General features: G+C 40.5%; 1 protein-coding gene across 1 annotated transcript in view; it reads right to left on the bottom strand.

Moving 5' to 3' along the window:
* Positions 1–13,092, bottom strand: part of LOC145401764 (metabotropic glutamate receptor 6-like) — a 413,465-nt gene that overhangs the window by 76,328 nt on the left and 324,045 nt on the right. The gene's annotated exons all lie outside the window — the stretch shown is intronic.

Raw genomic sequence — 13,092 nt, 5'->3', positions numbered from 1 at the left:
ATGGAAGTTTGGAGGGTGAGGTGCTAGAAAGGGTACAACAAGGAAGAAAGGTTGCTGGGTCTTTGAAAGTAGTGATAAGAAATAGGGAAGTGAGCATGGAAGTAAAAAAGTCGCTGCATGATAGTATTGTGATGGCAGCTCTAACGTATGGAGGTGAAGCTTGGACGTTGTTGGAGGGACACAAGACAAGAGTGAGAGCAGTGGAAATGAGTTATTTGAGAGGAGCCTGTGGAGTTACATGGAGAGACAGACTGACAAATGAAGTGGAGCGTTGTGGTGTAGATGTGGATGTGATAGAAAGCGTTAGGAGAAATACACTGATGTTCTTTGGCCATATGGAGAGGATAGAGAACAAGAGACTAACGAGAAGAGTTTATGTGAATGAGGTGAACAGGGGGTGGAGGAGGGAGGGGGAGACCGAGGATGAGCTGGAGGGATGGAGTGGAGAGGTATATGAGAGAGGGGGGTGTGAGCTGGGTGCAAGGCAGTTAAGTGCCATTGGACAGGACGACATGGAGGCCATTTGTCTGTTTTTTACCCTTTAAGGGATAGAAGCGTCTAGATAGATAGGTAGATTTGTGTTAGTTTTTACTCATATATTATCGTTATTTGTTATTTATTTATTTATTTATTTTTTGCTATGTTGCTCTTATGCTTATCGTTAATTTTTTGTTTGGGGATATTTGTCGTTTGTCGTTGATTATCTTTCCGGTGTTTTTGTTATTCCTGTAGCATTTGTGATTTTTTTTTATATATTGTTAGTACTCATTTTGTTTTCTTTGTTGTTAATGTTGACGTTATTATTATACGAGTATAGCCAGGGTACTGGTGTTGTTTCTTATTTGTCACTGAGGGCAGTATTTTTAGCGGCTTTCGAGATATCGTAAACCCTCTTCCTTGGCTAATTATTTTGTACATTAGACCTCAGTATCCTTTTGAATGATATTAATGTAAACGGCGTATAAATTAAAAATATATAAATAGTGTACAAGAGAATATTAAAATGTATCATATAACATAAACTGTTAGGGAAGAGGCGCTAAGAAGGAAAGACTTGAGTAACGCATCTAGGCTTATCCTGTGCTAATGACTCCACTCTCCACTTTTTCATCTATTTCTCTTTACCTTACCACAACAGTCACTATAACAACAAGAGCACTCAGAGGGCACATACCGTCACCAAAACAACATGATCCTACAGTACTTCTGGGCTCCATCTGTAAAAACTTAAACACTTGTTCCTACACTGGTCTGCAATCTTCATTTCAAATTTGGTGCAGGTTCATCCACTGGTTTTCCATAAGGTTGCTAACAGACAGACAAACAGAGCCTAGAAAGAACCTCTTCGACATTGATAAACACAGGATGAGGATTTGGCATTTGTGGCTTCTGATTTGTTTTATGTCTGCTTGTCAATTAGGCGATCAATCAATTAATCATTCTATCTATCTACAGGGAGTCGGAACAGATGGCCACAAATGAACCATCTCTATATCACCCTGTTCTCAGATTTTAGGCTGCCTCCAATGCACACCACCCTCGCTCGCGTACATCTTTCCATCCCATCCTTTCATCTTATCTTCCATCTCCGCTTTCCTCTCCATCCTTGCACTTTACTCACATACACTCTCGTACGCAGTCTGTCATTCTTCTTTCTTTGCGTATGGCCAAACCATCTAAGATACCTTTTACGCTTTCCAGCATCAACAACATCAATACTTGTTTCTGAATGAGGAAATCAGAAAGTAAATGCTATTACTGATGCGGTGTTTTTGTATAATATTCCTATTGCTATTATGCTGTTGTTTTTTGTTAAATATGAGTTGATGATGGTTAATGTTCTTTAGCATGTTATTACTGTTGCTCTAAGTCGTTACCATTGTGTGAATTATTACTGCAACTGTTCTTTTTATCTCCGCCATCGATACTGGAAGGTTATGTATTCGCCCGTGACTGTTTGCCTTTTTGTGTACAAGATACGAGTATGTCAAAAAACAATAACAGGATGTTAATTAAATCTGGTGGATAAGTTGGCAGTGGGCCAAGAAGGAGATAATTAGATACTGAGATGGACCTCGATCCAGATGGAGGAATAAGTCATAATACCTATTGGCGTTGGCGAAGGCATGCACACTTTGCGAATCTGCAAGACATACTAAAACCGTAGAATTAATTGATTATAATAAGTCAGACAAAGTATTTGGCTGGAAGGAAAGAGGAATAACAACAGTAAATAATAAATTTTATTGGCGTTGGCGGAGACATGCGTTCTCTCTGAGGGGTTTCTACTTTTAACGTTGTTTCAGGTATGTGACATTGTTGTGGTTAATAATGTTTTCGTTATTGTTCTTCATCTATTCTATATTAGAATAAGTTGTTATTTTTTATACTTCTACTGTTACCATTAGTCTTGGTAAATAAAGATTATTTCTACCATTTCTTTCACGATTTTTTGCCTTTCTGTTTCCGATATTATTATTATTGGGATATTATTGTTATCGGCCTTCCATTGTTCAGGCTGTGTCGTACATGCAAATTTCCTCTAATCCCTGAGACTGCCAACCATCCCAGAGAAAAACATGGCTTAATCCAATGTAACACACTTGCCCACCCTTGTCATGCGTGTGGAACTCGTGCGCTAAAACACCTGTATTCATACACACATACAAAAAAAAAAAAAACATACAAAAATACACATATACGTTCACACACACACACATATACATAATATATATATATATATATATATATATATATGCACACAAACACACACATATCTAATCTATCTGCCTATCTATCTATCTGCCTATGCACAGTAAACATACATATATATATATATATATATATGACCTTCTAAGCTGTACAGTACATCTAACCCTGTCCACTCGTACGCTGCTAACTCCACCCTTCACCTTTCCATTCGGTTCCCGCAACGTCCATCTCAGCAGTTACTTCAACAAACAAGGGATGAGGTTACGGCACACCTAATGTCTGACTTGGCTCGCATCTCTGACTGGGATAAAAAGAATCTTGCTTTAAAGCATCAAAGACTCAGTTCTTACACCTATCAACCCGACAAAATCTTCCACAGGAGTACCCACTAATGTTTAATAATATTCAGCTTAATCCTGCATCATCCTTGAACTTGCCTGGGGTTTCATTCACTCGGGACTTGTCTTGGAAAGATCATATTACATCTCTTGTAAAATCTGCTTCCAAGAGATTAGGTGTGCTAGGCCGACTCCATTCCTTATTTACCCCTGCACAGTTGTTGACTTTATACACGGGTTTTATCCGCCCTAGTGTAGAATACAACTCTCATGTTTGGGTGGGCTCCCCACATACAGCTCTTCTCAGTAGGGTGGAGTCAAAGGCTTTTCGTCTCATTAACTCTCCTCCTCTTACTGGCTCCCTTCAACCTCTGTCTTCGCCGCACTGTTGCATCTTTATCTCTTTTCTATCGCTACTTCAATGGTCACTGCTCCTCTGAACTGTCTGCTTGCATCCTTCCACCTCTACGACGGACGCGTAGCACCCGTCTAGCAACAAACTCTCATCCCTTTTCTGTACAACTCTCTACTGCAAGAGTTAACCGTTACTCCCAGTCCTTCATTTATGCAACCGGTCAGCTCTGCAACTGTCTCCATATGTCTGTATTTCCTGCTGCCTATGATCTCCAGTCATTCAAACGCAGTGTGTCCAGGCATCTCGAAATGATCGGATCTTGAATTTGGCTCTCTCCTGTATTTTGTTTTTCTCTTGGAAGGAACAGTTATTGCGGGCTCGTGGCCTTTGGTTCCTTCTTCCTATCATAATATAAATAAATAAATAAATAATATATATATATATATATATATATATATATATATATATATATATATATATATATATATATATATATATATATATCAACACGTTAGGATTATATTACAGCCCCACGCAACTCGGAAAGTGACAGAGCAGTTTTATTATATCCCGGACACAACACGAGCGTCTTTAGATGTTGGAGAGACACACATTACACGCGTGTGTACAAATATATTTGTACGCTCCTGACTGAGAATCGAACCATGGACCTCTTAGATAGAAGTCAGGCACTGATACCACTCGACCACGGCGTGATAAAAGCTGTGACTCTTTTTTTTTTTTTTTTTTTTTTGACCAGTCAGGACTGTACAAGTATGTATGTACACACTCGTGTAATGTGAGTTTCTCCATCATCTATTAAAACCGTTCTGTCACTTGCCGAGTTGCGTGGGGCTGTGATATAATCCTAATGTGTCGTGACTGAAATATATCCTTCTATAATGGATTTACCTGGTTCGTCAAAAATAAGAAATAAAAAAATATCAGGTGGGCACAGGTTTCATCGCCTGGTCGAATGGTACCAGTGACTGGCTTTTAGCTAAGAGGTCTAGGGTTCGATTCACAGTCAGGAGCGTACAAATATATTTGTACACGCGTGTAATATGTGTCTCTCCAACATGTAAAGACGCTCGTGTTGTGTCTGGGATAGATTACAACTGCTCTGTCACTTGTCGAGTTGCGTGGGGCTGAAATGATCCCAATGTGTTGTGACTGAAACATATCCTTCCAATATACTCGTATATATATATCATCAGTCGTTTGAGTATTCACTGCAGGACCGGCCTATCCCGACCGAAGTCGAGACGATACAGCCAATGTATCTCTACCAAGTGGCTTAGGCTGTCTGGTAGAGATTGTATGTAGGGTGAGAAGTGCTTGTAAGTGTAACTGTAGTGTTGTAGTGGCTTTAGATGTGTGTGTAGTCTGTGAACCAAGTGTAATCGGCCCGCGCAAGCCGACTGGGTGCAAGCACACTTTATAGTAAGCGACACTGGTTGAACCACAACACCCCTTGTGTCCACCAGTGCAGTACCTGGGCGGGTGAACACTCCCAAAGTTTATTACCCTGGCGGGGCGCGAACCCTCGCTCTACCACTGTACCACAGAGGGTCCATATATATATATATATATATATATATATATATATATAACTGTCTATCTATCTATCTACCTATATATCTATATAGTGCATCTATCTACTTGTCTATCTATCTATCTATCTATCTCTGTCTATCTAATTATCCATATCTACCTATCTATTTATCTATCTGTCTATCTATGTATCTATATACTTATATATACACATTTAGTATATCTATCTATCTATCTATATTTATTTATCTATATATTAATTTACTTATACTGTACATCCACAGCTTCCCATACACATCAAAGCGGCCAGATCAACACTGCATAAACATCAGACGACGACTAGCCCCTAGCATGACTGTCAGAGAGATAATGAGGATGATATGTGGAAAAAAAAAAAAAGACGTGTGTGTGTGTGTGTGTGTGTGTGTGTGTGTGTGTGTGTGTGTGTGTGTGTGTGTGAAGAAAAGAGTCTCAAGATAGAGGCTCTACAGTGCCCTAGTTTAGCCCATTAGGACAGTGTCAGCAAAAACAGACTGGTGATATACTACTCTAATGAAAAGATTACTGTGACAAAAATATTTGCTTTATGGGATTACTGAATACTGTATGATAACTCACACAGCTAGACCTACTCTTTACTCAAAGCAGTTACGTTGACAGTTTTGTCATTTCTCAGTGGATAGCAAAAGATGCTATGACAGATTTCTGTAGCAGAAACTGGAACAAATTTTTTTTCATATTTTGTGTGATCCTCACATTGATAAGTACGTCATTTTTTCTCAGCCTTTAATGCATATTGTTACTCATACTCGTATGTCATACAGCTGCATGGACCGCAACAAAGGACGACAGTTTCTGAATCCCACTAATTTCAACATCCTCCTCATCATCAGCCATTACATGTCCACTGCTGAACAAAGGCCTCCCCCAACCTTCTCCACTAATTCATTGACTGAGCCATTATTTGCCACGTTTTCTCTGCAAATTTCTCTGTCTCATCTCTCCACCTCCTGTCTGGACTTTATCTGCTACGCATACCATCTCTTCGTGTCCAGTCAGTCAGCCTCTTGCTGCATCGGTTATCCCTTATTCTTGCTACATGGCCCGCCCACCTCCATTTCTGCTCTTTTACAACTTCTGTAATATTTTTGACTTTGGGCTGCTCTCTCACTCAAGCTGATCTTTTCCTATCTCTTAAGGATATTCCCAACACTGACCATTCCGTTGCTCTCTGAGAACGGATTAGGTCATTTTCCATCGATTTTGTCAGTTTCCAGGTCTCACAACCATACGTCACAGCTGGAATTATACAATCGTTACATACTTTTCGTTTCACACATATTGGCAAGCAACTTTACCTATTGTATCTATGTTTACCAAAAGCTTTCCATCCAATTGTAATGCGACTTTTTATTTCGCTATCATGGTCTGTCGTTAATCTGTAGGAAAATATTACATCATCCAGGATTTTTTATGCAAGTATACATCTAATAATCACAGGCCAAACAAATACGTCAAGATCGGGCAAATTCAAGTAGTGTAAGTTTATGTCGAGCAAATATACGATGCGTCGAACAAACAGATCAAGGTCCAACAGGTTTACAACAAGGAAAAACACGCCAAGCACATACGTCACGGTCGAGCAATTATACATCTAATAAATATACGCCAAGTACAACAGATTTGCGTCAGGTTCAAGCAAGAATACGCCGAGCAAATTTACTTCAAGTCAGTCCTGATTTTGCTCGACCGGATCACTATTAATTCACCATCACTGTTGTTGTCGATTAGGTAACATTGACTAGCACGGGTGGTATGTTTTGTGTGCGTGTGTGTGTGTGTGTGTGTGTGTGTGTGTGTGTGTGAACAAAATAACTTATTTTTTGTCCGATTTCAACCAAATTTAGTGGAAGGGTTAAAGGGCAATTAGTAAGAAGATCTGCTGTTTTGAGAACAATAGGTTAATGGTCAAGGTCGCACGGCTTGTTCAAACGTTGACCTAGCAAAATTATCTTAAACAGATCTCGTCCTGTTCCTACCAACCTTGGGGGAATGATTGAGGGAAAGGCAAGAATGGTGTGATTCAGTTTTGAGAACAATCAGTCATGTGTCAAGGTCACGGGTCAAGGTTAAAGTTTAACCTGTGTGTGTGTGGGTTTCAGTAAAATCACTCAAACTAAAATAAACCAATTTCAAGTACTGGTGTTTAAGCTCGGAATTAAGATCTTATTCTAGGAATAATAGGTCAAAGGTCAAGGTCAAGAAGCAACGTCAACACAAAAAAGTTTTAGTCTGATTTGAACCAAACTTGGTTGAGCTACCATTGATCAGGCGGGAAGGGAAAAATAATCAGTCATAGGTCAAGGTCACAAGGCAAGGTCAAAGTTTGACCCGTGTCTCTGTAGGAACAAAACTAAAACAGTTTTGACCTGATCTGGAACAAACCTGGTGGATTAGCTGAGGATAACCCCAGAGGTTGACTTGCTGCTTTTAATAATGTCAAAGGTCAATGTCGCATGTCAGAGTCAAACAGATTTTATCCCTGTACACATAACTTTGTGAAAAGATTCTGGTTAAAACAAGATTAAAGAGATGCTACTTTCAGAAACTCACGGTAACACAGGAAGGTCAAATGTTAAAGTAAATCGGCAGAATCTGTTAAAAAAAAAAAAAAAAAATCGCTCCGCTTCGAACCAAACTTGTTGCCTTAAGAGTTATACAAGAATGAAGGAATTCGATTTTTAAAGTAATCTGTCGAAAGTCAAGGTCGCAGAACGAAGTCACATATTTGGTCGTGAGACAAGATGGCGGGCACGGGTGTTGGACTCTCTAAGTGGCTTCTTCTTGTTATTGTATGAATGGGTTTGTTGGTGCTGTTACTGTTCTCGTTAAGGATCCTCATTTTCCAACTGTAAGTGTTGTCGTTAACTTCCTGTCGTTGTTGTTGCTGTTGTGGTTTCGCTATAATTGATGTTTTTCTTGTTGCAGTTGCTTATCTTGGTGGTGACAGTGATACTACTAAGAAGTCTCCTCCGTTGCTGTTGTTCCTGATGTACCTGATTTCGGTTGCTGGTTTGGTGTTACATGTAAATAAATAAGTAGAGAGAGAGAGAGAGAGAGAGAGAATGATAATGAATGGTGAATGATGGAGTTTTTCAGATATGATGCATGATGATGATGCGGTGCTGCTGGCTTTTAGTAAACAGGAACGTTACAGCTCGGTGCGTGCTAGTTTTTATGCCTGTTAACACCGAGCTTTGAAAGTAATTGTAGATAAGAGTAAAATGATATTTGGCAAGGGAGAGGGTGACTCATAGTGTAATGTTCTCTTGAATGGAGAGAGTTGTAATTGCGATAGAGATTAAGTACCTGGTGCAATGATAGAAATGGAACATAAATGTGCAAAGAAAGTGGAAATTTGAGTGGCAAAGGGAAGGGAATTCGCTGGTGCTATGAAGGCTTTGATACAAAACCGAGGCATTATCGTGGCAACTGCAAGATGATTACATGAACGAGTGTAAGTAGTCACTAACAAAAGGGTGAGACTCTGATGAGGCATGAATAGGAAAAAACAATCATGAGCTAGATCAGTGGAGATGGTTTGTGAAAAGTGTGTGGAGTGCAGAGAGTAAATAGGACATGAATATACTCGTAATGATTCGTGCAAGATATGAAGTCATAATGTCGGCGGACGATCAGTTATGAGAACGTGTATTGATTAAATGATCACGTAATGATAATGGATGTAAATAGGATGGTGAAAGGGATATATGTGCGAAAGCTGGAAGGTGGGAGGAGGTGTGGTAGACTAAGAAGGTGGATACGTAGGATAAATGAGTGTCAGAAAAAAAAAGAAGTATTAAATCGAACGAGACAAAAAAACTGGCAATGGATCGACGTAGCTGAATGAGTTCTGTACCGTGGAGTGTATGTCAGGGGTTTGGCATTACTTTTTAAACATAATAGTAGTCGGACTGACTGTCTGATACGAATATGTGATTATGAAGCTACGAGAGGAAAGGTAAAACTGGAAGGTATAAGAGGATTCCAGAGGCTTGAATAGTGAATGAATTAGTGTGCTGCCCATTTCATTGGGCATGTTGTTAATTAGTTCCCCCACTACCGCATTGTTCTTTTAATTTTCCTGGCATGTTTTACCCTACCTCGCTTCACCTGTAGGTAAGAAAAAGACAAGATGATGATTGTAATAATGATTACTATCATCATCGTTAGTAGCAGGAGCAACAGCAATATCTATTATTATTTTTATTATTATACCCTGTGGTGGGTGGGGGCGCTCACCATCCACTCACTAGATGTAGTGCAGCTGTTGGGTGTCTGCTCTTTCCTCTCCTCCATCCTTCTTTCCTTCCATCCTCTTCTGTCTTCCTTTCTTTCATTCTCTCCTTGTCCTTCTGCCTACGGGTAACTTTACACTCTCTCTTCTGTCTTTCTTTCCTTCATTCTTTTCTCTTCCTTCTGCCTATGGGTGACTCTACACTGAGTGACAAGCCAAATGGTTTCCTGTACACCAGGAAACCATTTACTACTCTGGGTGGTAACCATATAACCAAATTTGGAGCCTGGTGGTTTAGTGGGTAATTATTGCGCTCCAGTCGGATCGAGCCGGTGAAGGTTTATGTCCAAGGAATGGTTGGGGTTGATTGCTCTTGTAATGCCACCCAGGGATGAGTGAGGCTGGTCACTCTCATCTTAAATGTCGGGACCAACTGCCTAGTCCCGGGCTCCTACTCTCCACATGGGGCAATGTAGGACTGGATGATGGGTGGATGAATTCTTAAGCTAATATTTAAACTGCAAATATTGTTATTGTTGTTGACGCCCTCGTAATTAATGTTGTCAATACTGTCAATCATGTTAATCTCATTATTAGAAAAAACGGAGCTTAGTCCACACTATAAACAGTATTTGTGCCATGGATGCATGTAGGTGTGTGTGTGTGCGTGCGTGTGTGTGTGTGTGTGTGTGTGTGTGTGTGTGTGTGTGTGTGTGTGTGTGTGTGTGTGTGTGTGTGTGTGTGTGTGTGTGTGTGTGTGTGTGTGTGTGTGTGTTGCTGTTGCTGTTGTTGTTGAATATTGCCAAGATGATACTTAACATGAGTTCTTGCGGTCAGCAGCCCACCTCGGGGGGGTGGGGGCTAAAAAATGAGATTTTTTTTTTTTTCTGTCTAATCAGAGTTACTACTCATGAGGCCGTCCGTCACTGCGACCTGGGTGGCGGAAAGACAATGACCTTTTTATTAGTGTGGCGTGGAAGGTGTGAGCCGTTAGTCCGGCAGCTGTTGTTGCTGGCTCGGGTTTGGAGACCGTAGGCATTGGTGGGAGTCCACGCCTTATGTTACTGGTGGCAGACGTTCTAAGAGGTAGTGCAGCAGTAGCAGCACCTTTTTTTTTTTTTTTTTTTTTTTTTTTTTTTTTTAATATTAGCACTCCTCTTCGTTCTAAGGCACGATCAACTGTCTGAAACTCTTGTATCAGAGACTGAGGCGACGGTGGTAGTTGCTAATATGGGGGGAATATGGCTCGGTGAAACTGGAGTGACTGGTATTCAGTGGCAGGTGCATACCATGTTGCTGAATGTGAGGACTGTTCTACATGACATGCATGAACTCTCCTTCATAGATTATGTGATGCACATTTTATACTTTCATTAACTTGTGCTAGGTTGTGTGCCTTGAGGATATCAGAAATTTATCTAGTTTCATCGTTCCTTGTTGCCCTACCAGAGCATTCACTTCCATGTATCCAGACGTGGCTGGGTACCCAGCTGAGACATAGCTGCCCGGTCTCTGAAGATCTTGGGCAAAGGACAGAACTCTCGTCTTGAGGTCAATATTGTCTCGAAGTGGAATGTATGAATGCGTGTGTAGCTGTTTTGGAGTCATTATGAATGAAGATGTGTGTACATGTCTGTTCAAACTCATATCAGAAGGCTCCTTCAATGCCAACGAGTTCAGTTTGAAGGGTGGAGGCTACATCAAGAAGTATCCACTTTTGTCTAATATCTCCAAAGACAAAAAGCAAATAAATGAAAATAAAACTCAGGTAGCACCAAAGGATGTATTTGTTGACCCGTCTGTGTATGCGATAGTATCAGAGAGCCAATGGTCGCGATGGAGTCAGTGTGAGAGAGAAATTTCTGACAGAAGAAATGTGGACGAATGACTGTTTTGAGACAGTATGAGGAAAGGTGGTGGATGGGTAATGGTTCCCAGGGTGGGGGGTAAACGTAGCTGGGGTAAGAGATGTCTACTCACTTGCCTAGGACGATATGCTTTATACCAATGGCAGTGATGGCCTCTGCTGTGTGAGAGATACATATGGATTTGGAAGAGGGATCATTTGGGATGGATGCAGGCAGTGCGCTGCTTTATAAGGATTTCAGCTTGAACATGGCTGGTTTCCCGCTGAACGTTGCAATGTCTTTTTCACTTAGGGGTGTTCAGGATGTGTCGCAGGGCATAATTCTGTACTATCCCAAGTTTATTAAAGAATGGGACGTTGAGTGCTGTGAAGTTAAGAACTCAATAGTCAACCATCGATCTTATGGCCTGAAGGTAAAAAGTCCCTCTAACATGGAATAAGGCACCACGCTTCAGGGTTGTGATGGCCCCTACAACCCTGGGTTTTTGTTACGGTATTTTCTTGATGTTTAGATTAAACCCCTGTCAGTTCATACCCCAAGATACTGGTAGTTGTGAACCAGTCCAAGCTGAAGACATTAATGGAGAGAGAGAGAGAGAGAGAGAGAGAGAGAGAGAGAGAGAGAGAGAGAGAGAGAGTGGGTGTGGGTGTGTGCACACAATCCAATAACTATTTAGCCATTTCATCAAACTTTTATGTGAATTTTAACGGTTTACCATTCATTTTATTAATCAGCCTATCACTCAGGCAATATATATATATATATATATATATATATATATATATATATATATATATATATATATATATATATATATAGACTAGAGAGAGAGAGAGAGAGAGAGAGAGAGAGAGAGAGAGAGAGAGAGAGAGAACAGGGCAAAAAAGAGGGAACAAGAAGTAATAACAATTGGTGCAAGACATGGAAGTTATCCTTGATTCCAAGAGCCTGGAAGCCAACGTGAGAGTGACAGAATCTCCAGACAGGGGCATGGAGGAGGAATGCAATCGTAAAAAAGGAGGGAAGGGAGGAAGGAAGGAAGCAGGAAGGAAGGAAGGCGGAATGTAGGAAAGGAAAGAAGAAAGGAAGAAGGAAAGGAAGGGAGGAAGTAGGAAAGGAAAGAAAGAAGGACGAAAGGGCAAAACAGATGAAGAAAGGTAGGAAGGAAAGAAGGTCAAAAATATGATGGAAGGTAGGAAGGACAGAAGGCCAAAAAGATGAAGGATGGTAGGAAGGAAAGAATGTCAAAAAGATGAAGGAAGGTACAAAGGACAGAAAGATGGGAGGAAGAAAGTAATACAGCTGTGCTGAAGTCAGAGAAGTAAAGAAATACAGCTGTGCTGAGGTAAGAGAAGTAAAGCAATATAGCTGTGCTGAGGTAAGAGAAGTAAAGCAATATAGCTGTGCTGAGGTAAGAGAGGTAAAGAAATATAGCTGTGCTGAGGTAAGAGAGGTAAAGAAATATAGCTGTGCTGAGGTAAGAGAAGTAATATAGCTGTGCTGAGGCAATAGAAGTAAAGTAATATAGCTGTGCTGAGTTATGATAAGTAAAATAATATAGCTGTGCTGATGTAAGAGAAGTAAAGTTAAGGGTATGGTGGCGAAGAGGTGGTGTTGGAAGAAGGAGGTAGAGAGGAAGGCAAAGTCTGATAGTAAAAAAATAGTTGATTAGGTCAGTAGCTGGATGGATGGATGAATGGAGGAATAGATTCGTGGGTTGTTGTGTGGAATGAAGAGGGAAAGAAACTAGGAAATGACTGGATAATAAGTACCCATTCACTTCCTACACTTGCAGCACAGGTTAAATAAATAAATGTTGTGCCAGTCGATGAAAAAACTAGACAATGCGATAAAGATTATTTTATATGTTCGTATATCTATCTACGTTCAGAGGCTTTAATCCCACAGGGGGTAGCCACGAACCAATGGCCTCCCTTCCATTTGTCTCCCCCCTCCCCCTTCACTGCT

The sequence above is a fragment of the Coenobita brevimanus genome, chromosome 56 (genome assembly GCF_032717465.1).
Source record: "Coenobita brevimanus isolate Jiangsu-jjx chromosome 56, ASM3271746v2, whole genome shotgun sequence".
NCBI classification, from domain to species: domain Eukaryota; kingdom Metazoa; phylum Arthropoda; class Malacostraca; order Decapoda; family Coenobitidae; genus Coenobita; species Coenobita brevimanus.
Note: the sequence above shows the minus strand (reverse complement) of the source record. Positions and strands in the feature narration are given on the sequence as shown.